Source organism: Aquarana catesbeiana, linkage group LG01 (genome assembly GCF_042186555.1).
Source record: "Aquarana catesbeiana isolate 2022-GZ linkage group LG01, ASM4218655v1, whole genome shotgun sequence".
NCBI lineage: Eukaryota > Metazoa > Chordata > Amphibia > Anura > Ranidae > Aquarana > Aquarana catesbeiana.
Window position 1 is genome coordinate 252007976 of NC_133324.1, and position 23829 is coordinate 252031804.

Here is a 23829-nt window from a genome sequence, read left to right on the forward strand (position 1 = left end):
CAGGCCCTATATACTCTGAACAGCAGTGTACAGGTGGGCAAACAAGACAGGGACTGTAGGTTTGTTGTTAAGTAGAATCTGTTTGTAATTTTGAACTGGTACATTTTTAACGTGTTTAGCTCCAGCCAAAAAAATCTATTTTAAGCTTTTTGGAAAACATAGGGAAGGGTTATCACCCCTGTGACATTTGTTTTGCTGTCTGTGCTCCTCTTCAGAAGATTTCACCTCACTTTTTGTCCCAATGACAAATGGTTTTTGAAAATTTGGGGTTTTTTGTGAAACAAGGATTGGTGATAAAGCATCAGTGGAAAGGAGAAATGTTTTTCCCATATTAACACTTACAGGAGAGAATTTCCCTTCCTAGGGGTAGATTTAATCTCACTTCCTGTTGTCTCCTTCCGTTTGCAAGTAGGAGTCGTTTGTAAGTTGGATGTTTGAAAGTAGGGGCCTGCCCTATATACTCAGCAGAAATTTGGGCCTTGGGTGTTGTTGTGGCCACAACATTGTAAGCCCTCACAGGGCCCTGCTCTGAAATATTAGATCAAGAATTGTAATTACATGCCCCTGTTGAACAGGGGCAGAAAAATTGGGCCTTTGGTGGTGGTGCTGGTGCCACAACACTGTAAGTCCTCACTCGCTCTTGGTGGGCGCAGAAACGGGCCCTGCTGTGAAATATTAGATCAAGAATTGTAATTACATGCCCCTGTTGAACAGGGGCTGAAAAATTGGGCCTTAGTAGGGATGAGCCGAACACCCCCCTGTTCGGTTCGCACCAGAACATGCGAACAGGAAAAAAGTTTGTTCGAACACGCGAACACCGTTAAAGTCTATGGGACACGAACATGAATAATCAAAAGTGCTAATTTTAAAGGCTTATATGCAAGTTATTGTCATAAAAAGTGTTTGGGGACCTGGGTCCTGCCCCAGGGGACATGGATCAATGCAAAAAAAAGTTTTAAAAAAGGCCGTTTTTTCAGGAGCAGTGATTTTAATAATGCTTAAAGTCAAACAATAAAAGTGTAATATCCCTTTAAATTTCATAGCTGGGGGGTGTCTATAGTATGCCTGTAAAGGGGCGCATGTTTCCTGTGTTTAGAATAGTCTGACAGCAAAATGACATTTCGAAGGAAAAAAGCCATTTAAAACTACTTGCGGCTATTGCATTGCCGGTCCGACAATACACATAGAAGTTCATTGATAAAAACGGCATGGGAATTCCCCACAGGGGAACCCCGAACCAAAATTTAAAAAAAAATGATGTGGGGGTCCCCCTAAATTCCATACCAGGCCCTTCAGGTCTGGTACGGTTTTTAAGGGGAACCCCGCACCAAAAAAAAAAAAAAAACGGCGTGGGGTCCCCCCAAAGGTCCATACCAGACCCTTATCCGAGCACGCAACCTGGCAGGCCGCAGGAAAAGAGGGGGGGGCGAGAGAGTGCCCCCCCTCCTGAACCGTACCAGGCCACATACCCTCAACATTGGGAGGTTGCTTTGGGGTAGCCCCCCAAAACACCTTGTCCCCATGTTGATGAGGACAAGGGCCTCATCCCCACAACCCTGGCCGGTGGTTGTGGGGGTCTGCGGGCGGGGGGCTTATCGGAATCTGGAAGACCCCTTTAACAAGGGGACCCCCAGATCCCGGCCCCCCCCTGTGTGAAATGGTAAGGGGGTACAAAAGTACCCCTACCATCTCACTAAAAAACTGTCAAAAATGTTAAAAATGACAAGAAACTGTTTTTGACAATTCCTTTATTTAAATGCTTCTTCTTTCTTCTATCTTCCTTCATCTTCTTCTTCTTCGTCTGGTTCTTCTGGCTCTTCTGGTTCTTCCTCCGGCGTTCTCGTCCAGCATCTCCTCCGTGGCATCTTCTATCTTCTTCTCCTCGGGCCGCTCCGCACCCATGGCATAGGGGGGGGCTCCCGCTTTTCTCTTCATCTTCTTCTCTTCTTCATCTTCTTCTTCATCTTCTTCTTTTCTTCTCTTCTTCTCTTCTTCATTTTCTTCTCCGGGCCGCTCCGCATCCATGCTGGCATGGAAGGAGGCTCCCGCTGTGTGATGGCGTCTCCTCGGCTGACAGTTCTTAAATAACGGGGGGCGGGGCCCCCCTCTGATGCACGGTGACTTGATGGGACTTCCCTGTGACGTCACGGGGAATACCACAGGGAAGTCCCGTCATGTCCCGTGCGTCAGAGGGGGGCAGGGTCGCCGGGTGGCTCCGCCCCCCGTTATTTAAGAACCGTCAGACGAGGAGACGCCGTCACACAGCGGGAGCCTCCCTCCATGCCAGCATGGATGTGGAGCGGCCCAGAGAAGAAAATGAAGAAGAGAAGAAGAGAAGAAAAGAAGAAGATGAAGAAGAAGATGAAGAAGAGAAGAAGATGAAGAGAAGAGCGGGAGCCTCCCCCCATGCCATGGGTGCGGAGCGGCCCGAGGAGAAGAAAATAGAAGACGTCGCGGAGGAGATGCTGGACGAGAACGCCGGAGGAAGAACCAGAAGAGCCAGAAGAACCAGAAGAAGAAGAAGATGAAGGAAGATAGAAGAAAGAAGAAGCATCTAAATAAAGGAATTGTCAAAAACTGTCTCTTGTCATTTTTAACATTTTTGACAGTTTTTTTAGTGAAATGGTAGGGGTAAGTACCCCCTTACCTTTTCACACAGGGGGGGGCGGCATCTGGGGTACCCTTGTTAAAGGGGGCTTCCAGATTCCGATAAGCCCCCTGCCTGCAGACCCCTACAACCACTGGCCAGGGTTGTGGGGATGAGGCCCTTGTCCTCATCAACATGGGGACAAGGTGTTTTGGGGGGCTACCCCAAAGCAACCTCCCAATGTTGAGGGTATGTGGCCTGGTACGGTTCAGGAGGGGGGGCACTCTCTCGTCCCCCCCTCTTTTCCTGCGGTCTGCCAGGTTGCGTGCTCGGATGGTATGGACCTTTGGGGGGACCCCACGCCGTTTTTTCTTTTTTTTTTTTTTGGCGCGGGGTTCCCCTTAAAATCCATACGGGACCCCCACGTCATTTTTTTTTTAAAATTTTGGCAGGCATTCCCCTTAATATCCATACCAGACCTGAAGGGCCTGGTATGGATATTAGGGGGACCCCCACGTCATTTTTATTTTTTTTTATTTTGGTTCGGGGTTCCCCTGTGGGGAATTCCCATGCCGTTTTTATCAATGAACTTCTATGTGTATTGTCGGACCGGCAATGCAATAGCTGCGAGTAGTTTTAAATGGCTTTTTTCCTTCGAAATGTCATTTTGCTGTCAGACTGTTCTAAACACAGGAAATATGCGCCCCTTTACAGGCATACTATAGACACCCCCCAGCTACGAAATTTAAAGGGATATTACCTTTTTATTGTTTGACTTTAAGCATTATTAAAATCACTGCTCCTGAAAAAACGGCCGTTTTTAAAACTTTTTTTTTGCATTGATCCATGTCCCCTGGGGCAGGACCCAGGTCCCCAAACACTTTTTATGACAATAACTTGCATATAAGCCTTTAAAATTAGCACTTTTGATTTCTCCCATAGACTTTTAAAGGGTGTTCCGCGGCATTCGAATTTGCCGCGAACACCCCAAATTGTTCGCTGTTCGGCGAACTTGCGAACAGCCAATGTTCGAGTCGAACATGAGTTCGACTCGAACTCCAAGCTCATCCCTAGGCCTTAGGCACTGATGCTGGTGCCACAACACTGCAACCCCTCACAGATACTCTAGTTGGAACGCAGGAATGAGCCCTGCTGCAAAGTATTGCATCAAAAATTGTAATTACACGCCCCTGTTAAACAGGGGCTGAAAAATTGGGCCTTAGGCACTGGTGGCGGCGCCTAGAACCAAAAATGTTCTTACAAGCTATCAGCGTGATCATTGAGGAGGAAGAGGATAATTAATCAGGATAGTCAATCAGCATAGGCAGTCTTTGAAGGGATCTGAGATTTCAAAAAAAATTATTCGGTTACATCAGCATCAGGTGCTTGGTAGCTGGTGGTGATCCAAGACTGATTCATTTTTATGAAGGTCAGTCGATCGACCGAGTCGGTGGACAGACGCACCCTGTGATCGGTTACCACGCCTCCAGCAGCACTGAATGTGCGTTCCGAAAGAACGCTGGATGCAGGACAGGCCAGTAGCTCAATTGCATACTGTGCAAGCTCTGGTGATCCATCCTCAAGACCCAGTAACCCAGAGGATTTTCGGTGGGAAAGGTGTCCAAGTCAGATCTTGCCCCTAGGTATTCCTGCACCATGTAAAACAGATGCTGGCAATGGTTGCTGGAACTGATCATACCTTGTGGCTGCGGTCTAAAAAATTGTCTGAACGCATCAGTCAGACGGCCACCTTCTCCACCGCTCCTTCTTTGACTGACATGAAGCCTCAGCAACACGTTGTCCAGAAACAGGAGTTTGTAACCTCCCAGTCTCTGGGAATGCATTGCACAGACCTTTCTGCAAGACCTCCTGAAGATTCTTCATCCTCTGCTCCCTCTGCGACGGCAAGATAGGGTCCGCAACCTTACCCTTGTAACGTGGATCAAGGAGGGTTGCCAGCCAGTATTGGTCCTTCTCCTTGATACCACAAATACGAGGATCCTTATGCAGGCTTTGCAGGATCAGGGAGGCCATGCAGCGTAGGTTTGCTGAGGCATTCAGTCCGGAGTCCTCTGGGTCACTAAGGATGACATGGTCTGCAGCCACCTCCTCCCAGCCACGTACAAGTCTATGTGTTTCTTGGGACTGATCCCATAAAGACTGCTGCTGATGCTGAGTGCCAGGCTCCACCTCCATACTGACACAATCCTCCTCCTTCTCGTCCTCTTCCTGTGTGATCGGTGGGCATGCAGGAACACTGTCTGGATAAAGGGGGCCTTGAGAGCTAAGGAAGTCCTCCTCTTCCTGCCTCTGTTCTGTCTCAAGTGCCCTGTCCATTATTCCACGCAGCATGTGCTCCAACAGGTGGACAAGGGGGACAGTGTCACTGATGCATGCACTGTCAGTGCTCACCATCCTCGTGGCCTCCTCAAATGGTGACAGGACAGTGCATGCATCCCTGATCATGGCCCACTGGCGTGGGGGAAAAAAAACAAGCTCCCCTGACCCTGTCCTGGTGCCATAGTCGCACAGGTACTCATTAATGGCCCTCTGCTGCGTGTGCAGCCGCTGCAGCATGGCCATTGTTGAGTTCCACCTGGTGGGCATGTCCACCTGGTGGACAGATTAGGCAGTTCTTGAGCAGGTTAAACTCCTTTTGGAGGTCTGCCAGATGAGCACTAGCATTATATGACCGGCGGAAATGCACACAGACTTTCCTAGCCTGCCTCAGGACATCCTGTAAGCCCGGGTACCTGCCCAAGAACCGCTGCACCACCAAGTTAAGGATGTGAGCCAAACAGGCGACATGGGTCATTTGTCCCTGTCCGAGGGCAGAGAGGAGGTTGGTGCCATTGTCGCACCTGTCCCTGCAGAGCTGACAGAACCTCTGCCCCAGCATGGCTCCTGTCCCCCAAGCACACCAGCTGAAGCCCCGCGTGGCATCTTTTGGCCTGCATACTTGCGTAGCCCCTTGAACAGCTACGGAGCACCGCTGGTTCCGAGGACAAAGCACAGGAAGAGGCCATGGAGGAAGAAGAAAAGGAGGGGGTGGAGGAGAGAGGTGTGTCACAATCATTAGTAGTGGTATTTTGGAGGCATGGTGGCAGAACAACCTCCAACACTACTGCACCTTGTCCTGCATCCTTCCCAGCTGCCAACAGAGTCACTCAATGCGCAGTGAAACTTAGGTAACGTCCCTGTCCATGCCTGCTGGACCATGAGTAAGCGGTAATATGCACCTTACTACTGACTGCCCTGTCCAGCGAGGCCAAGACATTGCCTTCCACATGCCAGTAGAGAGCCGAAATCGCCTTCCATGAGAAAAAGTGGCGTTTGGGTACCTGCCACTGAGGAACCACACATTCCACAAACTCACGGAAGGGGGCAGAGTCTACCAACTGAAAACGCAGCAGTTGAAGTTCTAGCAATTTTGCCAAGCTAGCATTCAACCGCTGGGCATGTGGATGGCTGGGAGCGAACTTTTTTCGGCGGTGCAGCAGCTGGGGCAGGGAAATTTGCCTGGTACAATCTGACATCGATGTACCGAAAGCAGATTGCCCACAAGTACTTGGCTGTGACACACCTAATTCTACACCTTCATTCTTCTCAGTGCAGGTCTCAGAGAGGACTGAAGGTATAGTGGGGTTGGAGATCTCAGCTGATGAGGAGCAAGGAGAGGTCCTCTTTGTTCTTTGGTGTGGGTCTTTTAGATACGCTTGCCAACGAACTGCATGGCAGGTCAACATATGTCTGGTCAAGCATGTGGTGCCCAAGCGGGAGATGTTTTGGCCACGTGAGATACGCTTGAGACATATGTTGCAAATAGCAGCGGTGCGATCTGATGCACTCATCTCAAAAAAGGCCCACACCAAAGAACTTTTGAAATAATGTGCAGAGACAGCAGCGCCCTGCACATGCGGAGCTTTGGGGTGTATTGCAGTCAGTATGCTGCCCTTAGGCTGGCCCGTGGAGGGCATCCTGCCCTGTTGGTGATGTGCCTCCTCCTCCTCTCTCCTATCAGGCACCCATGTTGAGTCAGTGACCTCATCATCCCCTCCCTCCTCATCACTGGAGCAAACCTGGCAGTATGCTGCAGCAGGGGGAGCATGACTGCCAGATTGCTGTCCTTCTTGGGCCTCCCCTCTGTCCGTGGTCACATTACTGCCTTCATCTAGCTCAGTATCATCATCAGAGCCTTCTAAACGCTGGGCATCCTCCTGGAGCATGTTCCCAACACTGTGGTCAAACAGTTCGAGGGACCCCTCAGGAGGACATGGTGGGGCTAGGGAAGGAGTTACTGATGCCATTGAGCCGAGGGAAGAGGCCGCGTTGACAGCTGCTTTTGTCAGACAAAGTACCCTGAGCATGGGTGAGAGAGGATGAGGAGGATGAGGACGGCTTGGTCATCCACTCGACCAAGTCTTCCGCATGTTGCTGCTCAACGCGGCCAGCTGCCGAAAAAAAGGCCAAGCGTGTCCCACGGCCACGTGCTGATGAGGATGCACCGCCTCCACGACCAGCACTGTTGCCTCTAGACACAGAGCCTGCTTGCCCTCTTTTATTGGCTTGTGACTGTCTGCCTCTCCTTGTTGGCCTTCCAGACATACTAATGGCCTGTAGCTGCACTAAGCTGGGATATATATATATATATATATATATATATATATATATATATATATATATATACTGATACTGCAGCTAGCAAAATCAACTGCCTGCCTGTAGTATGAGAACACCACCAACCTTCTACAGGTAGCTTTAGCTGAACACTGTGCAGAGCTCGCAAAAAACTTATGCCGCGTACACACGAGCGGACTTTACGGCAGACTTTGCCCGGGGGACTTTTCGAATGACTTTGTCCGCTAGGTGCGCCGGACTTAAAAACGGACAGACTTGGACACACACGATCACTCCAAAAGTCCGCTGGTTTTGAACGCGGTGACGTACAGCACGTACGACGGGACTAGAAAAAGGAAGTTCAAGCCCCACTATGGCACCCTTTGGGCTCCTTCTGCTAATCTCGTGTTTATCTCGTGTTAGTAGAAGTTTGGTTAGAGACGATTCGCGCTTTTCACACTTCAGCTTATTTCGATCGTTTTCTGCAGTTCAGTTTGTGCTTGTGAGATTTGTATCTGCTTTTCAGTGTGTGTTGGTCAGTTCGTAACCTACCTAGCAGGCCGTTCTGGTCCGCTCGTTCCTGATTTTCAGGTCGCTCTTCATAGGCCTTGCTGTTCTTCAGTGCATTTGTTATAAGTTTGTTTGTTTGACCAGCCGACCGTTTTGAAGCCATGTCGCATGGACGTACTCGTTCTCGAGTTCGTGCTGCGTGGGCACTTGGTGTTGGGGTTAATACTTTGACCCGAGTCCAGTCCATGAACAGGGTGAGGAGGAGTTCATGGACCAAGAATTGGTTGCGCCAGCCTGACCAATTCTCGCACATGCCTTTGCTCCGTGAGATCCGTGAGAATAATCCTGAGGATTTCAGGAATTATCTCAGGACGACGGACCCTGTTTTTGAACGTCTGCTGGCTATGCTGACCCCCTATATCAGCAGGCAGGATACCTGCATGAGGCAAGCCATCACTGCGGAGCAGAGGCTAGTTGCCACTTTATGTTACTTGGCGACTGGGAGAAGTCTTCAGGACTTGAAGTTCTCGACAGGCATCTCCCCCCAGGCTCTGGGGATCATAAACCTGTTCTGCCATCATTCAGGTCCTGCAGAAGGACTATATGAAGGTAAGTTTTATCCTTTAACATTACATGATATATTAACTGTTTGTTAATATGTATTGTCTAAATGTCCTCGTTACCTAATTACCATGCTTGGAATATGCTGTGAATGTCTCCTTTATCTTCATGCATGCCTGTTTTTTTACATTAATCATTTTTTGACCTACATGCATATTTACCTTCAATAACCTCCCCACCATGCAGTCCTGGGTCCATTTATATCTCTAGCCTCTAGTCCCTTGAACAATGTATATTGTCAGCTCCATTGTACTGTTTGACCCTCCCCCACCCCCTCAAATGTTTGCAACTGTCAGGTGCGTTTTGTACCCAAATTAGAACCCCTCCCCCACCCCCTCAAATGTTTGCAACTGTCAGGTGTGTTTTGTACCCAAATTAGAACCCCCCCCTCAAATGTTTGCAACTGTCAGGTGTGTTTTTTACCCAAATTAGAACCCCTTCCCCACCCCCTCAAATGTTTGCAACTGTCAGGTGTGTTTTTTACCCAAATTAGAACCTCTCCCCCCCTCATTCAAATTGATCAATGGGCCATCAGAGGGGTTGAGTAATCTTATAAGTGGGCCTTATGTTTTTTAGAATTAAAAGCAAAAAAACACATATTAATAATGTTCAACTGCTGTTGTTCAGGAATGTTTTTGTGTAATCTGATATCCAAGTTATGTTTAAAAGTACTTATCTTATTTTTTTATTGTTTCACTACACAGTTTCCTTCCAGTACACAGGAATGGCAGACTGTGGCCTCCCAGTTCGCTGACCGTTGGGACTTTCCCAACTGTGTCGGGGCGATCGATGGGAAGAATGATCGCATTGTGCCACCACGCCATTCGGGGTCTTATTTCTACAACTATAAGGGGTTCCATAATGTAGTTTTGATGGCGTTGGTCTCGGCACAATTGGAATTTATGTTCGTGGATGTGGGGAAGAACGGCCGGATGTCTGACGGAGGAGTCTTTGCACAGACCGAGCTGTGCCAGCGTCTCCAGACTGGTGGCCTGGGATTGCCACCTGATGACCAGAATGTGGATGGTCTCCCCTCAGTTTTTATCGCTGATGAAGCGTTTGTTCTTGGTGAGCACTTGATGAGGCCGTTCCCCCAAAGGACACTCACCCCTGAGAGGAGGGTATTTAATTACCGGCTGGCCAGAGCAAGAAGAGTTGTGGAGAATGCCTTTGGGATTCTGGCCAGCCGGTTACATTTGTTCCTCTCGGCCATAAATCTGGCGGACTATAAAATAAATCGTGATACTGGCTTGCTGCATTCTCCATAATTATTTGAGAAGACATTCAGCTACATATATGACCCTTGTTGGGCCTGAGGCCGGACTTGTAGTTGACCAAACACTCACAGGCCTAGAAATTGGCCGTATTGGCTTGGCCCCCCAAACCGCACATCAAGTGCGTGACCGATATGTGAATTATTTTAATGGTCGGGGGGCCATTGCTACTCAACAAGAGCTATAATTTCTTACAAAAATAAAGAAAATTAATTTTTACTAAAATATCTTGTTTTTATTCTTGTTTGCATTTAGTTTTGTCTGTCTCCTAGTGCACTTGTAGTGGCAAGTGCATTTCCCTTTAGTTAATAAGGCCCTTTGTCACTGTAACCACACAAAAATTAGCAAAACATCTTACTGATAAATAATCAGCCACACACATTGTAGTAGTAAAAACATTTTACTGTGTGCACATTGAAAGGTGCATTTTTTGGAAAGGTTTTTTTTTTTTAATTTTTTTTTTTTCTTTTGTTATTTTAGGCATATTTCCACAAAAATAGACCTTGTTTACAAATTACAATTAACAACAGTGTTTTTAAAAACATACAAAACAAAAAAAAAGAACTTACAAAGTTCAACATGTTAATAACGGTGCTGGTGATGTCACCCTTGTAAAGCCAATTTGCAGATGCTCAAAATTGGGTATTAAAAAAGGTTCAAGTCAACATCATGGGGGAGCAATGTACGTGTTTTGTGTGTGCAATCCCTTTGTTCCTCTCACAAACAAACATTTTTATGATGAAGGGGTTGCAAACACAAAACAAGTACATTGATATCCCCTGATGGAAGATAGCATATGATGACACACCGTGTGCATCTGCAAATTGTTTTTTTTTTTTTTTATAAAAAACTTCAAAAATTTAAGAAAACACAAACTTGACACTGAAATGAAGAAAATGATTGCTGTTTTTTGGCAAAACGTTTTTATATTCTGCCCAAAACATCAATCATGTTCTTCATTTCCTGTTGCATGGTGTCCAGCCGATTCCTCATGCTGTCAATTTGGTCACGCATTCGATCAATTTGGCCATTCCACAACATTATCTGGCCAATAAGTCTTTGTGCACTGTCTGTGCTAAATGGCTCTGCGCTTGCACAACCAGAACCTCACCTAAAATGTGTTGAAAAAAAAAATGGGTTAAAATATGCACGCCTAAATAGATTTCTTTAAGCTGGGGTGTCAGTCACTCACTTGGTGGGATTGAAATGTTGCACACTTCCTCCACCTCTCCTTCCTCCAGCTCGTCGGGTGGGCGTGGTCTTGGGCTGGGGCTTGGGGTAATGTCAGCTTCAGGCTGGTGACTTGGGGGGTCCTGGGATTCTTGGACTGTTGTCTGAGTCTTTTCTTCCCTATAATTAAACAAAAGGACAAAAGGTATAGTTAAAACACAGTGATATTTATTTTTTTAAAAATTAATATGAAACGTTGGTTATGAGTTGGGAACAATTGTCATTTTTTGGCCACAAAAATTTAGAAGACAGGATGAAAATTCCCTCTGAGCAAAAATTAAAAACAATACACATTTTCATGCAAGTTTCACAGATGCAGACACCTCAATGATCTCCTATGTGTATTACCCCTCAAAAATTTATTTATGGTCACATAGTACACTAGTGCTCGTGAGTCCAGATGTGGAAACAGCTGCTGTGTCCTGTCCTTACATTACACTGAATCATTTTTCAAGAAGCATTATATTTACAAACACATCTACACCACATCACCACATTTTTTGAATACAACAAATTCTCAAGACCAAAATGTATGTCCAACCCTGTACCATCGTTTTTGGTGAAAAAAATATGTCATTTTCATAGTATCATATGTATTTTACAAAGAACGGTCTTTACGAACGATGCTGTGTAAACGAAAAAAATATGGATCAGCATGCAAGTTAAGTATCTCAATAGGAACACACAAGTACTTACTTTTTTTAAGCAGCTTCTTTATTCGCCAATATTGTTCCGGCTCCCTACTTTTGATGTCAGACCACCACTTCCTCAATTGTTCTTTCGTCCGTTTAGTGCCAAATTTTGCCTCTAGAGTGGTGACAACTGAGGCCATTATTTTGTCCTTCCTCATATTCGGGCGTGTGTACGGTCCTTTTTTCCCATCGTAGTCCTCCCTTCTCAATATGGACACCATCTCCACCATCTCTTCAGAAGCCATGTTGGTGGCCTTATATCTCCTCCTGGATGTGGATGGTTGTGGCTCCGGGCTTTCCTCCGCGCTACTTCCAGTTAATCTCTCCGCCATCTTTCTCTATATACTCCCACTGCGCAATGAAGAGTGAAAGACATGGCCACACTCTGATCGTTCAGCACGATCACGAGGCCTCTCTTCACAAGCACACTACATGCGTCCCACACAGTAGCAAGTAGGGTAACTCCTCCCACTTGTTCTTTCAGTCACGTAGCTCCTGGGCCTCTTCTGGCGCCCAGCGTCCACTCACCCAAAAGCAAAGTCCCGCAGTTTAACCTTTCTTCTTCCTAAAATGATTTTTTCTCAAAGTCCAGCTCTCTCTGTAAACTCCTGGTAAAATACTCCACTGGGTTGCAACAATTGTCGGTCAACAAATCCCGGACGACGCCCCACATGTAGCACTAACTGACGGTGGAGCTGCTAGTTTAAGCGGGTCTGTTACCTTCACCTTGCTTCCCTTGGTTTCACCGGCACCGGTCTAGGGGTTCCGTTGAGTTTACTTCTGGATGACACACGCACCAACACTGGAGTACGTTTTCAATGCTTTATTGAACAAACTTTAGGAAGTAGCAGGAAAGAGGCGGAAAAGGAAACTTTCAGGAGAAACTCAAATATCTTCTTATAGAATCTTAGCGACAAATGTCCTGGTAGAATTCAAATAATTAGGTGGAATGCGCTCCCCTTGTGGGACACACTTCTTGCTAGTCTGGATAGGCCTCTCTCACTGGTCTAGCAGCCAGTACGCAGCACGAATCAAAAGTCTCTGCCACAGACTCGTTTGGGGGGTAAATCCGTACAATCCTCTGCCACAGGATGTATCAGATTTTCTCTGCAGTGAAAGTCAGTCACAGTGCCTGAACCTTTAAAACGAACCGGCAACACCATGCTGTATAATTACTCCTTTTGAATACGTCCTTCGACCGAGTCACCAGGCCCCTCTATAGACCAGCACGCTGCATGATCTCTCCAAGACGGGTCCTCCCCTGGGATCTCCTCGGCCGTTCAGCTTCGTCACACAGTTCACTGCTTGTCCTCACCGGCGGACCCGGTCGCCTTTTCTGCGTCGGTGGGCGGTGGTTGCATGACCCCTCCCACAGCCCGCTGTGGGGGGTGCCGTGCAGCGGTTGCTCGAGGTCCCTCCACCCCTTGGTTATCTATTAGCAACCACTTGTGGGTTGAGGCGGCGTTATGCAGATCATTCTGGTGGGTTTAATGACCATCCCAGTTATTTCCGTGCAAAATTTGTATCTATTCTTTCCCTGCCTCTTCTTGTGTCTATCTACCCATTGCCCCTAATTATATTTATCTGGAGCTGTATATGCAGTCCCCCACTTTCGGCTCCCTCTCCGTCATGGGTATTATATCAAGGCTGGTTTTATGCCTTATACCTCACTGACGAGTGAGGAGTCTGTATGGGCCTTTTATACGGCCCTATTGAGAAGTGTTAGGAGAACGTGGTCATCTAGACGCTCTCCGCCGTTGCCATGGTTCGTTTCCGTTCTTCCCCTAGGCGGAGTAGCGTCATGACGTTGCCATGGCTCCCATCTCCTCCTTTCTCCAGATGAAGCGGCATCACGATGGGTGGAACTGGCACGCCAATCAGCACCACACCTGTCCTCCTCTCACTCCATATTAAGCCGTCCTGACGCTGAGTCTGTGTCACTGTCCTGCTCGGCGGCGGCGGTGATGCATCGGACGAACGGAGCTCCCTAGCACATGATAGTGCAGCCCTAGAATCAATACGGTAATGCTGCCCTTTGCTTTCTCCTCGTTTTGTTACCTCCATTTTGCTGTAGGCTTTTTGTGCTGCATGTGTTTGTTGGAGTTTTTATGCAATGCATACTATACATTGCAATACATAGAAGATAAGCTTGTTCCGTTTTTATAATCAGGTCTTTTTGTATCACATTACAGATCCTGTCTTTGTAGGAAATCGTTATCCTTTATGACCCTCGGAGCTGTTTGTGCATTGAGGGGTCTCCGCTTTTTCTCCGGCATTTTGGGGTTTTTTGTCTACTCTCCCCAATAATCCCCTCCATGAATCTGTATTAGGGTAAGCTATGCACATTAGATTAGTTTCTTCTTCATGTCCCGCTTGGACGCGGACCCGCACGGTAGATGTGGCTCTGCGTCCATGATGTGGCGATTATTTTTATAGGGGTCTCTCCTTGTGTAGAAGGACACCAGCCTATTCGGTTTTCTTTTTCTTTTTTTTTTAGACAATCCCTCATTTGGTTCTCCTTCAACTGGATTCCTCTGGGACAGTGTTGCCCCTCCTGAGCTTGCTCCTTTGGGGTTACACGATGGGACCAGTGTGGACAGGGCGGGGCCAAACCTACGCCCGTTTCCTTTTTGGATTCTCGTGGCGTTCTGTGTGTACTTACCTCCGAGACTTTGACAGTGGATTTTCTTTACTGAATATACTTGGGTATGTGTATCATCTCTCTTATATATTTTTAATTTTTAAATTAAATTAATTAATTAAATTAATTTTTTTATTTATTTTTTGTTGTTTTTCTGTTTTTGATGTCAAGTTGTACAGAATGGTTCAGGATGCAGGCAATGTGCTCAATGCATATGATTTCTAATTACGTTCATTTATATCTCACTATGTAGTGTATATCCTCCTACAAGTTGCCCCTGATGAAGGGACCCTATGGGTAGTCCCGAAACGCGTAGGCCCAGGTGGAAGACTACACGAATATACATTTGAATTCTACATCAGTATATCCATTTTGTTATTATTCTATTGTTTATTTAATGAATTGTATCAGACCCTTTTCATGTGTATTTTTGTATATTTGTATATTTGTATCAATAAAATCATTTTTATTACTTTGTTGCCTTCAAAGTCCCACCCATCTTCGTGGGCGTTTTTCTTTTTCTCATACAAGGGATGGTGGCAACCTCTATGACCTATTTGGATGGTACTTCCTTTTTTATAGCTTCGTCACACATGACCGACAGCTCAGGACCATTCCTCGGCCATGGTGGTAGGCCCCAGACAAGCCTCTGGACCCACCCCTGCGCCGCTGTATCATGGGCATCTCGATCGGAGGACCACAAGGTAGCTCCTTAACGCATACCTGTTGGCCAGGAGGGCCAGCAGGCGGCTGTAAAAAAACCCTAGAACATGGCGTCTGTACCATAAATACCCTCTTCCCAGAATGCAACTCGGAGGACCACCTCCACCGAGCCTTGTCTCCGAGACAGAGGACCATCTATACACTTCGACACATTGCCTTTCCAACACTGACCAGTGGTAACAGCGACACCCACCGGTCAGCACGGAAGCACACACAACGTCAGCCAAGCTGGAACAGAGGCAAACTTTTAACCTTCCTAACACACAATTTACAAAATTTACCTAACCTGCGGTAGATTGTAAATATACCAGCGCTACACTTTATTTATGGAGATCTGGCTTTTTAAATATATCATATTAGTCATGGCATGAGGATAAATCATGAAGAAAGTAGTTTGTGAGAACTCTGTGTGAATATAAAGCAGCAAAACAACTTCATTCCTCTCGCATTCTTAAAAGAAAAAAAAGCGCTGTATTAAAAGATCACAGAAGAGGAATGTGCTAGCTTCAATACGAAGGCTAGTTTTACCAGACCGAGCGCTTCCGTCTTGTACTTACTTCAGAGCATGCGTGAGTTTTGGTCCGTCGGACTAGCACACAGACGACTGGTTTGTCCACTAGAAAGCAGAGTAGATTTAAAACATGTTTCAAATCTAAGTCCGTCCAACTTTTGATAAAACAAAGTCCGCTGGAGCCCACACACGATCGTCTGGTACGCCGGACCAATCTGCCGTAAAGTCCGCTCGTGTGTACGCGGCATAACTTGTAGCTTATTTAGCTGCCTGCGGTAGTGATAGGATCAGGAAAACACCACCAACCTTCTACAGGTAGCTTTAGCTGAACACTGTGCAGAGCTCGCAAAAAACTAACTTGTAGCTTATTTAGCTGCCTGCGGTAGTGATAGGATCAGGAAAACACCATCAACCTTCTACAGGTAGCTTTAGCTGAACACTGTGCAGAGCTCGCACTACACTAACTTGTAGCTTTAGCTGAACACTGTTCAGAGGACGCACTACACTAACTTGTAGCTTTAGCTGAACACTGTGCAGAGGTCGCACTACACTAACTTGTAGCTTTAGCTGAACACTGTGCAGAGGTCGCACTACACTAACTTGTAGCTTTAGCTGAACACTGTGAGGAGGACGCACTACCCTAACTTGTAGCTTTAGCTGAACACTGTGCAGAGGTCACACTAAACTAACTTGTAGCTTTAGCTGAACACTGTGCAGAGGTTGCACTATACTAACTTGTAGTTTTAGCTGAACACTGTGAGGAGGACGCACTACACTAACTTGTAGCTTTAGCTGAACACTGTGCAGAGGTCGCACTACACTAACTTGTAGTTTTAGCTGAACACTGTTCAGAGGACGCACTACACTAACTTGTAGCTTTAGCTGAACACTGTGCAGAGGTCGCATTACACCAACTTGTAGTTTTAGCTGAACACTGTTCAGAGGACGCACTACACTAACTTGTAGCTTTAGCTGAACACTGTGCAGAGGTCGCACTACACTAACTTGTAGTTTTAGCTGAACACTGTTCAGAGGATGCACTACACTAACTTGTACATTTAGCTGAACACTGTGCAGAGGTCACACTAAACTAACTTGTAGTTTTAACTGAACACTGTGAGGAGGACGCACTACACTAACTGTAAATAGTCTAGCTGCCTGACTGTGGTACTAATAGAATAAAAAGAACACCGTCAATTTTCTTCAGGTAGCTGTAAATACTGTAACAAGACAAGCCTGCCTGTCAGTAGGAAGATAACAGGATTGGATCTAGCTAAACTGAATACAGTGTATATATATATATATATTTAACCCTTTCATGACTAAGCCTATTTTTGTAATTTGGTGTTTACAAGTTAAAATCCGTATTTTTTGCTAGAAAATTACTTAGAGTTCCCAAACATTATATATATTTTTTTAGCAGGGAATCTAGAGAATAAAATGGCGACTGTTGCAATATTTTTTATCACACGGTATTTGTGCAGCAGTGTTTTAAACGCAAATTTTTGGAAAAGGGACATTTTCATGAATTTTAAAAAATCCAAACAGTAAAGTTACCCCAATTTTTTTGTATAATGTGAAAGATGATGTTACGCCGAATAAATAGATACCAAACATGTCACCCTTTATAATTGCACGCACTCGTGGAATGGCGACAAACTACGGTACCCATGAATTTCCATAGGCGACGCTTTAAAATTTTTTTACGGTTACCAGGTTTGAGTCACAGAGGAGGTCTAGAATTATTGCTCTCGCTCTGACGATCGCGGCGATACCTCACATGTGTGGTTTGAACACCGTTTACATATGCGGGCGCGACTTCCGTATGCGTTTTCTTCGCTGCGCAGGCTCGCGGGGACAGGGGCACTTTAAAAAATTTTTTTTTTTTTTATTTATTTTATTTATTTTTTTACTTTATAAATTGTGTTTAAAAAATTTTTTTTTTTTTTTTTTTTACTTTTATTGCTGTCACAAGGAATGTAAACATCCCTTGTGACAGTAATAGGTGGTGACAGGTACTCTTTATGGAGGGATGGGGGGTCTAAAAGACCCCCCATCCCTCCTTTACACTTCAAAGTATTCAGATCGCCGAAAACGGCGATTCTGAATACTGTGTACTTTTTTAAATTCGGCGCCATTGGCAGCCGAGTAAACGGGAAGTGACGTCATGACGTCGCTTCCGCGTTTACAACAAGAAGGCTGGAACGAAGCCGCTCACAGCTTCGTTCCAGCCTGCCCCCAGCCGCCGAAGGTACCCGATTGGACACCAGGCCTCCCGATCGCACGGGAGGCCCGGTAACAGCGGCGGGAGGCGGCGGGAGGGGGGGGATGTCCCCTCCCGCTCCTCCAGTATAACAACCGAGCGGCTTTTAGCCACATCGGTTGTTATACACGGGTAGCCGATCGCCCGCTGTAAACAACGGTACCGGGATGATGCCTGCAGCTGCGGGCATCATCCCGGTATAACCCCGGAAAGCCGAGTACGCATATCTGCGTACGGTCAGCGGGAAGGGGATAAATATATATATATATATATATATATATATATATATATATATATATATACACAACACCTGGGATGCATATATATACACAATACACTGTAAGTGCAGCTAACTCACTGACTGTCCTGCCTAATCTAGCTAACTCAAATGAAATGACACTGTCTCTCTCTCTCTCTAAGCACGCCGGAACACACTACACAGGGCCGCCGTGCAGGTGGCCGTATATAGTGTGGGGCATGTTCTAAACCCCCTGAGCCATAATTGGCCAAAGCCACCTTGGCTTTGGCCAATTACAGCTCTATTTACTGACGGCGCTGTGATTGGCCAAGCATGCGGGTCATACTGCATGCTTGGCCAATCATCAGCCAGAAATGCACTGCGATGCCGCACTGAATTATGGGCCATGACGCGCCACACCAATTTGGCGCGAATGGCCCATATCATTCGCAATTTGGCGAACGATCGAACAGACGATGTTCGAGTCGAACATGGGTTCGACTCGAACACGAAGCTCATCCCTACTGTCAGATAATTGCCAGCTCTCATCTCTCTCCACAGTTAACCAGCTGTTGTGGATCTGCTCGTCAGTCCCGCCTACTTAAAAAACTCCACCTCACTTCATTCCTGCCTTTGCCTTGGTCACATCACAAGAAACCATCTCCGGCATTCCTGTTTAAAGACTGGCTTTGCTGACATCCCTTCTGGCTCCTTATCCTGCTTGCTTTTCCTATACTTGGATCCCTGACTTCTGGCCTGGCTGATTACCCGATATAGTTACTGAACTCTGGCTTGGCTGACTACCCGATCCGGTTACTGGACTCTGGCTATGCTTTGACTATGCTTACTCTATTTACCTTTTTATTTTTATTAATAAACAAGTGTGATTTTACTGTACTTCTGTCTCGGTCTGGTTCATGGTTTCTGACAGGGGGAACATCTGATGAGGCCGTTCCCCATGAGGAACCTGACCCCAGAGCAGAGGGCTTTTAATTATCGGCTGGCCCGTGCAAGAAGAGTGGTTGAGAATGCCTTTGGCATATTGGCCAGCCGGTTCAGGCTTTTCCTTACGGCCATCAATATGGCCGAATACAAACTGAATCACATTGTCTTGAGCTGCTGCCTTCTGCACAATTACCTTCGCAATAATGCAGCCAACCATCTGGCCTCAGTTGCGACTGAGGCCAACATTTCAGCTGAACAAACATCACTGGCAGCGCTCGAAAGTGGCCGTCCTGGCTTGCCCCCCCAAAACTCCCGCGAAGTCCGGCAAAACTATATTGAGTACTTCGTGGGTAGGGGGGCAATTGATTTACAAGCAAATCTTGAAGCTGTCTAACTAATATTTTTTTTTTTTTTAAACTAAACTCATATTTCATTTTAATTACTGTTTGTTTTTCTTATCTGTCTCCTAGGTTCTCAAACGGCCTTTTATTTTTGGCCATGTTCTTCATTAGTGCAAACGTAACTTATTTGATATGAGGTGACAATCTCTTCTTCAGATAACTATTAGTTTGTGCTGTGGGTCTGCTACACACACACACAATGTTATTGTTGTTAATGTATGTAATGCATTAATGATAAAAAATAATCATCCTTTTCAACTCCATGAATTAATTGCTTGAAGTCCCTAAAATGGCCTGATCTTGGCAAATTTTACAGCACAGTGGGGGTTATTTACTAAAGGCAAATCCACTTTGGACTACAAGTGCACTGCAAGTGCACTTGAAATTGCACTGAGAGTGCACTTGTAGTGCAAAGTGGATTTGCCCTCAGTAAATAACTCCCATTGTCGCTGTAACTACACCAACTTAAAAAATAAACTGGTATTGAGAATTGAAATAAGAAGCCACACATTGTTGAGTATAAAACATTTTACTCCAAGCACATTCACATGTGCGTTATAAACGGTTTTGTAACAAACCAACATCTTGGTGTATAATATGTACAGTATCTCACAAAAGTGAGTACACCCCTCACATTTTTGTAAATATTTTATTCTGTCTTTTCATGTGACAACACTAAAGAAATGACACTTTGCTACAATGTAAAGTAGTGAGTGTACAGCTTGCATAACAGTGTAAATTTGCTTTCCCCTCAAAATAACTCAACACACAGCCATTAATGTTTAAACCGCTAACAACAAAAGTGATTACACCCCGAAGTGAAAATGTCCAAATTTGGCCCTATTAACCATTACCCCCCCCCCCCCCCCGGTGTCATGTGACTCATTACAAGGTCTCAGGTGTGAATGGGGAGCAGGTGTGTTAAATTTGGTGTTATCACTCTCACTCTCTCATACTAGTCACTGGAAGTTCAACATGCCACCTCATGGCAAAGAACTCTCTGAGGATCCGAAAAAAAAGAATTGTTGCTCTACATAAAGATGGCATAGGCTATAAGAAGATTGCCAAGACCCCAAAACTGAGCTGCAGCATGGTGGCCAAGAGACCATACAGCGGTTTAATAGGACAGGTTCCACTCAGAACAGGCCTCGCCATGGTCGACCAAAGAAGTTGAGTGCACGTGCTCAGCGTCATATCCAGTGGTTGTCTTTGGGAAATAGACATATGAGTGCTGCCAGCATTGCTGCAAAGGATGAAGGGGTGGGAGGTCAGCCTGTCAGTGCTCAGACCATACGCTGCATCAAATTGCATGGCTGTCATCCCAGAAGGAAGCCTCTTCTAAAGATGATGCACAAGAAAGCCTGCAAACAGATTGCTGAATACAAGCAGACTAAGGACATGGATTAGTGGAACCATGTCCTGTGGTCTGATGAGACCAAGATAAACTTATTTGGTTCAGATGCTGTCAAGCGTGTGTGGTAGCAACCAGGTGAGGAGTACAAAGACAAGTGTGTCTTGCCTACAGTCAAGCATGGTAGTGGGAGTGTCATGGTCTGGGGCTGCATGAGTGCTGCCAGCACTAGGGAGCTACAGTTCATTGAGGAAACCATGAGTGCCAACATGTACTGTGACATACTGAAGCAGAGCATGATCCCCTCCCTGCAGAGACTGGGCCGCAGGGCAGTATTCCAACAGGATAACGACCCCCAAACACACATCCAAGATGGCCACTGCCTAGCTAAAGAAGATGAGGGTAAAGGTGATGGACTGGCCAAGCATGTCTCCAGACCTAAACCCTATTCAGCATCTGTGGGGCATCCTCAAACGGAGGGTGGAGGAGCGCAAGGTCTCTAACATCCAACATCTCCGTGATGTCATCATGGAGGAGTGGAAGAGGACTCAAGTGGCAACCTGTGAAGCTCTGGTGAACACCATGCCCAAGAGGGTTAAGGCAGTGCTGGAAAATAATGGTGGCCACACAAAATATTGACACTTTGGGCCCAATTTGGACATTTTCACTTAGGGGTGTACTCACTTTTGTTGCCAGTGGTTTACACATTAATGGCTGTGTGTTGAGTTATTTTGAGGGGACAGCAAATTTACACTGTTATACACTCACTACTTTACATTGTAGCAAAGTATCATTTCTTCAGTGTTGTCACATGAAAAGATATAATAAAATATTTACAAAAATGTGAGGGGTGTACTCACTTTTGTGAGATACTGTATGTTTGACATAAATTTGCCTGTTTTGAGGCATAACATACACATCCCCAACTCAGGAACTTACAAAGTTCAACTTTGCTAAAGTGAAGGCCATATGAGACATTAGTATGTCAAAACTGTGTTGATTTTGCCTTCATCAGATGGAGTGATCTCAACCCTCTAAAAGCCAAATTTTGAAGATGCACACAAACTGGGACTCAAAATTTGGACTTTCCTCATGATCCCATGAGCCTAAAATGTGTGTATTTTCCCTACATCTATTTTGCTAAATCCACAAAACACACAGTGTGTCAACATGTGCTTTCTGCCATCATGGGATATCAATGTATGCGTTTTGTGGTGCACACTAAAGTAGGTGAGAGGAAGGGGTTGCACCCCCAAAACATGTCCATTGATCCCCCATGATGGGAGCTAGCTCATGTTGACACACTGGGGCTTATTTCAGAAAGGACAATCCACTTTGCCCTACAAGTGCACTTTCATTGCAGATAGCACAGGTTGACACACTGTGTGCATCTTCAAAATTTGGCTTTGCAATTCATTTAAAACTGTAAAAACACGTACAACATAACAACAACTTTCAAATGTTTTTTTTGGTTTAGATTTTGTCTAAAATATTGATGATGTTGCTCAGTCTTTTTTGAACATCATGAATGTTTTGTTTCACCTTCATCTTTCAAGCAATTGGGAAGTCCCCGTGCGTCAAAGGGGGGTGGGGTCACCCGGGTACATCATAGTGTGGCCCCGCCCTCAGTTATAAAAGAACTGTCATTGCGCTGAAGTGTCATAACTCGGGTGCCTCCCATGGAGGCGAATCTTTTTTATTTTTTTTTTTCGGTCCATCGGTGGAGCGAAAGAAAAAGATAAATGGACTTCGTGGGACATTTTTATATTTTTATTTTTTAATAAAGGACTTGTCCCAATATGTTTCTTCTGTTTTTTTAACATCTTGACACTTTTTTTGTGAAATGGTACAGGTACAATGTACCCGTTACCATTTCAAACAGAGGGGGGCCAGGATCTGGGATTCCCCTTGTTAAAAGGGGCTTCCAGATTCCAATAAGCCCCCCACCCCGCAGACCCTCACAACCACCGGGCAAGGGTTGTAGGGATGAGGCTCTTGTCCCCATCAACATGGGGACAAGGTGCTTTGGGGGGCTACCCCAAAGCACCCTCCCCATGTTGAGGGCATGTCGCCTGGTAAGGTTCAGGAGGGGGGTGCACTCTCTCACCCCCTCTTTTCCTGTGGCCTGCCAGGTTGCATGCTCGGATAAGGGTCTGGTATGGATTTTTGGACCCCCACGCAATTTTTTTTATTTTAGAGCGGGGTTCCCCTTAAAATCCATGCCAGACCTGAAGGGTCTGGTGTGGATTTTAAGAGGGACCCCTATGCCATTTAAAAAAAAAAAATTGACGCAGGGTTCCCATTAATATCCATACAAGACCTGAAGGGCCTGGTAATGGACTGGGGGGATCCCATGCTGTTTTTTTCAATGACTTTTATCTGTATTGCCGAGACCCGACAATTCATTATAGCCGCAAGTAGTTTTAAATGACTTTTTTTCCTTTAGAAATGTCATTTTGTGCAGGGACTGTTCCAAATATGGGAAAAATTTGCCACTTTACAGGCATACTATAGACACCCCCCCAGGTATGAAATTTAAAGGAATATTTCACTTTTATTGTTTCACTTTAAGCATTATTAAAATCACTGCTCCCGAAAAAACAGCCGTTTTTAAAACTTTTTTTGCATTGATATATGTCCCCTGGGGCAGGACCCAGGTCCCCAAACACTTTTTATGACAATACCATGCATATGAGCCTTTAAAATTAGCACTTTTGACTTCTCCCATAGACAGTTCATTATAGCTGCAAGTACTTTTAAATGACTTTTTTCCTTTAGAAATGTCAGTTTGTGCAGGGACTGTTCTAAACACGGGAAAAATGCACCACTTTACAGGCATACTATAGACACCCCCCGAAATTTAAAGGAATATTTCACTTTTATTGTTTCACTTTAAGCATTATTAAAATCACCGCTCCCGAAAAAACAGCCGTTTTTAAAACTTTTTTTTGCATTGATACATGTCCCCTGGGGCAGGACCCAAGTCCCCAAACACTTTTTATGAAAGTAACTTGCATATTAACCCTTAAAATTAGCCCTTTTGATTTTTCACATTCGTGTCCCATAGACTTTAATGGTGTTCGCATGTTCAAACAAATTTTTTGCCTGTTCGCATGTTCTGCTGCGAAACGAACCGGGGGGTGTTTGGCTCATTCCTAGTCTAGATTTGTAAACAGCTGCTGAGTGTCCTCTCCTTACACTGAATCAAGTTGTCATTTCATTATA